Below are 5,366 nucleotides of genomic sequence, written 5' to 3' on the forward strand. Positions count from 1 at the left end.
TCTTTTTTTTTCAAAAGAAACAAGAAATACTTTATTCATTAAAAATCCCTTTTATATATCTTTCAAATGTAAATAATTGGCACACTAATATGATTATATAGCTTTGTATCAAGTTGAAAAACTCAAACTGACAAAACAGTCACAAACGTTACCAAGCTTATAAATGCAGATAAAGTATCAGTAATGAAACCGATCCTTACAGTTAAGAGTCATCATCCAAGTAAATTAAATTAAGCTGTTCTGAAATTTTAAGAGATCAGTGCAAAATTATGAGCATTTAAAAATGTTGTCAATGAATATCTTAGAATATTATAAGATACATTATTTTTGCACTGAACAATGAAAAAATGAACTGATGGATAATCAGTTCTATCACTTCCCTCCAAAAGGACTTTTTTTTTTTAACATCTTTATTGGAGTATAATTGCTTTACAATGGTGTGTTAGTTTCTGCTTTATAACAAAGTGAATCAGTTATACATATACATATGTTCCCATATCTCTTCCCTCTTGTGTCTCCCTTCTAACTTCTTTTTAAATGAGTTTTATCGAGATATAACTGACATACAATAAAATGCATATATTTAAAGTGTACCATTTGATATTTTTTGATATATATATCCATGAAACAATCACCATATTCACAATAGCGAACATACCCATCACTACTAAAAGTTTCCTCCTATTCCTGTAAACCTTTCTTTCTGTTTTTCCCCACCTTTCCCTCTCCACTCAGGCAACAACTGATCTGCTTCCTGTCACTATAGTTTTCGTTATCTAGAGTTTTACATAAATGGAGTAATACAGTGTATAGTCTTTTTTCATCTGGTTCTTTCACTCAACATAATTATTTTGAAATTCATCCATGTGTATCTATGCTTAATTCCATCTTATTGCTGGGTAGTTTTCCACTGCATGGATAGATCACATTTCACTCATCCATTCATTAGTTGATGGATTTTAGGTCGTTTCTGGTTTGGGGCTATTACAAATAAAGTTGCTTTGAACATTAATGTACAAGTCTTTGTGTGGGCTTATGCTTTTTTTTCTCATGGGTAAATACCTAGAAGTAGAATGGCTACTGATTTCTACAAAAAAAAAAAGGGCAGGGATTTTCATTGGAAAGCCAATGAATCTACAGACAGATTTGCAGACAATTGGCATGTAAACAGTCTGTGATCCATGATCTAGGAATAACTTTCCATTTTCTAACGTCCTCTTTAATTTCCCTAAGTAACATTTTGTAGTTTCCAGTGTACAGGTCTTGTACACTTTTGGTCAGATTTACCCTTAAGAACTTCATTTTTTTGGTGCTATTATAATTGGTAAAGGTTTTTAAAATTTCGGTTTCTAATTTTCATTGATGGTAATAAAAATACTATTGTTTTTTGTATCTTCTATCTTATAATCTTGCTAAGACCACTTGAATGTACATTTTTGTAGATTCCATCAAGATTTTTTACCAGCCATCTTCTCAGTAAATAAAGATAGTTTTACTTCTTCTTTTCCAATATAAATAAATGTCTCTTATATCTTTTTTCTTGCTATATTTCACTGGCTAGAAGCTTATACAATGTTGAACAGAAGTGGTGAGAGCAGACATTTTCCTCTTACCCTGATCTTTGGGGGGAAATGTTCAGTCTTTGATTAAGAGTGATGTTGCCATAGATTTTCCATGGATGCTTTTTTTCTTTTTCCTAGTTGAGGGAGTTCCGCTCTATTCCTACGTAGTTTGCTGAGAGTTTTTATCAGAAATGGGTGTTGGATTTTGTTAAATATTTTTTCTGCATCTATTAAGAACATCTTACGGTTTTTCTTTTTTAGATTATTAATAAGATGGATTGCATTGGTTGATTTTTGAAAGCTAAACCAATTTTGTATTCCTGGATAAACTCTACTCGGTCCATGATGTATTATCCTGTTTATATATTATTGGATTTGATTTGCTAAAATTTTATTTAGAGTTTTTTTGTATGTTATTGGCCTTTTATTTTTTAATTTATTTTATTTATTTATTTTTGTCTGCATTGGGTTTTCATTGCTGCCCACGGGCTTTCTCTAGTTGTGGTGAGTGAGGACTACTCTTTGTTGTGGTGTGCGGGCTCCTCATTACGGTGGCTTCTCTTGTTTCAGAGCAGCGGCTCTAGGCACGCAGGCTTCAGTAGTTGCGGCTCGTGGGCTCAGTAGTTGTAGCTCATGGGCTTAGTTGCTCTGCAGCATGTGGGACCTTCCCAGACCAGGGCTTGAACCCATGTCCCCTGCAATGGCAAGCAGATTCTTAACCACTGCACCACCAGGGAAGCCCTTGGGGTTTTTGTTTGTTTGTTTGTTTTGTTTTGTTTTTGTCTAATCTGACAATCTCTGACTTTTAATTGGAATGATTAGATCATTTACATTTTATATGATTATTGATATGATTAGGTTTGACCTATTATCTTAGTATTTATTTTCTATTTGTCCCATCTCTTCTATGTTTCCAGAAGATCTCCAGAAACTCTTTTCTGTCTTTTTATGGATTAATTGATTATTTTTTTGATTCTGTTTTGTCTCTTTGTTAGCTGTAAGTATTTGTTTTGTTACTTTAGTGCTTGCTGTAGGATTTATACTTCACATTTTAAAATTATCATAGTCTACCTCCAAGTGATATTATACCACTTCACATAGAGTATAAGAACCTTACAATATGTAGTATACATAAGTATACTTGTATTTTCCAACTCCTGGCCTTTATACTATTATTGTCATGCATTTTACTTGTACATATGTTATAAATCACACACAATATTTTTATTGTGGTTTCATTCTCCACTTTTGGATGAAATCTTCTATATTTTACCAATAGACCAAGCTGGTTATTTGTGTTTCTCAAACTTCCTATATTCTTCTGACCTTTTTGTCTGCTTAATTTATTAAATAATTATTGAAAGAAGTGTTAAAATCTCCCACTATGATAGTGGATTTGTCTAGTTTTTCCTTGCAATTTTGCAACTTTTTTCTTTTTTTGAGGATATGTTATTAGGAACATATAAGTTTGGAATTTTTGCTGTTGTTTGGTAAACTTTTAATTATTATGATTTAACCCTCTATGATTATACTTTTTCCTTTTTGCCTTAAATTTCATTTTGACTGTTATTAATATAGCTACAGCAGAGTTTTTTAAGTGAGTGTTTTCCTAGTATATTATTTTCCATTTGTTTTTGTATTGTTGTGTTTTGGATGTGTCTCTTTTAAATAGCGTATAGCTAGATTTTGTTTTTTAATCTAGTATGAATCTTTTACAGTAGAATTTAACCCATGTATATTTATTTTAATTGCAATAAACAATATTTAGATTTCTTCCTACATTGTATTTTGTATATGTCATTTGTTTTATTCTTTCATAGTTCTCCCCCCACCCCTTCTTGATTTTTTTTCACATTAATCGAATTTTTTTCACTCTATTTGCTTCTGATACTAGTTTAGAAGATATTATTCTTTTGCAGATTATCTTAGAAAAAGTCTACATACTTAAATTATTGAAATCTAAAGTAAATTAGTATTTTTACCCTCTTCTCAAACATTACAAGAATCTTGGAACACCTAGGCTCTGTCTTCTGAGCACTGGGAGTCTATAAAACCTCAAGCCTAAGTTTACTAAGGTTGAGAAGACATCCTCAGGGATTCCTTCTTTCGCTCTAAGATTCTTTACTTCCTTTGTTAATGCCAATCATTGATGCATTAAAAATATTTTATCCAGATAATTTAGCTATTTTTAGTGGAAGGGTTGTTTAATATATCTAGACTTTCATGCTTCCAGAAATAGAAGTCTGCTTAATCTCTCTGAGCCTTACATTAAATGGGGATAATAATAATAATTACCCTATAGGGTTGTTTTGAGGAATAAATAAAAATATACTAAAGCAGTTAATACAGTATTCAAAAAATAGTTTGTCAAATTTATATAACATATATGTGTGTGTATATATGTATATATATATATATTTTTTTTTTTTTAAACATTGGAAGCCTCTTGTTCTCTGAACTAGCTCATTTTTGTGCAAATCTTAGAATAAATATCCTTTTGCCATCTTTGATTAATTAGAGAATATCCTGACATTGTTAGGTAAAATTGATATTATTTGCAACTACTAATCTGAATGAATCAGAATTTGAAGGTTCTTTTATAGTTGAAACAAAATAAAGGAACAAATTGGTTTCTGAAGCCAATAGAACTCCAATTTTCTTTCTTTTATTTTTTAATATCATCAGAACAGCCTCATTTTTCTCACTTATTGACCTTATAATAAATAAATATTGAACTTATAAAATAAGTTCCTTCTAATAAATATAATTTTATCTGTTTGATTTATTAGAGTCTCATATAAACAACTGATAAATTATATAGGGTCCTCAGTGCTACAGGAGTTGATACCAGTGAGTTGAAGTAGCTGATCAAAGTTTCATGGATTTTGACTGAATTACACTGAAGGAGAGATGCTCTGGAGGTTTGGATGTTCAGAGGGAAATCATCTCTCCCCATGCCTCACCCTTAACCACAGTTGTTGATTCTGCTTGCCCTCCCTGACCCTGGGACCATGTGATTCCTGAAGAAAGCAGCTTTAATCTCTTCCTATCCCAGCTGTCCTCCAGGTTCCCTTTCAAGAGGGCTGAGTCCACTTTGTAGTTCTAAAATGTAAGTTTCACTGATGACATGTGGAAGCACTAAAGTCAGGATCCTTGGGTCTTTCAAACAACTCATATCTTTTTCTCTAAGACAAACACCCTCAGTCCCCAGTTTACTCTGGGTGAAGCACTGTCCTAAGTATTTTATACCCATCATATAATTTATACCTTCCAAGAATCTCAGGCTACCGTCCAATTTCTCTCCTCCCCTTCACAGTTGTAAAACACTGTTCTATACTCACTGTGATCATTTCCTCACTTCCCACTCTCTCCTCAACCCTGGCATCCACCCCGTCACTCCACATCTACCACTCTGGCTAAGGTCACCAGAGATTTCTGTGCTGTTAAATGCAATGAGCATCCTTCAGTCCTATTTTACTTGACCTTTCATCATCTTTCCACATGGCTGAGCACTGCTTTCATGAATCAGTCTTGCCTTCACTTCAGTGACCCACGATTTTTAAGCTTGGTTTCACCTCCCCTACACCCTTGTCACCTTTTCAGGCTCATTCTTCTTACCCAAAAATAAGTGTTGGGTTTCCTTGAGGTTGAGACCCAGGCCCTCTCCTCTCTTTACATTATACTTGATTCCTGGGGCATCTCCTTCACATGCACAGTTTCTGTCTCTGCTAATTTTCACCAGATTTTATTTCCAGTTCAGCTCGAGCTGCCTGCTGGACAACTAAACTTGAATGTCTCAAGGGC

The sequence above is a fragment of the Pseudorca crassidens genome, chromosome 1 (genome assembly GCF_039906515.1).
Source record: "Pseudorca crassidens isolate mPseCra1 chromosome 1, mPseCra1.hap1, whole genome shotgun sequence".
NCBI classification, from domain to species: domain Eukaryota; kingdom Metazoa; phylum Chordata; class Mammalia; order Artiodactyla; family Delphinidae; genus Pseudorca; species Pseudorca crassidens.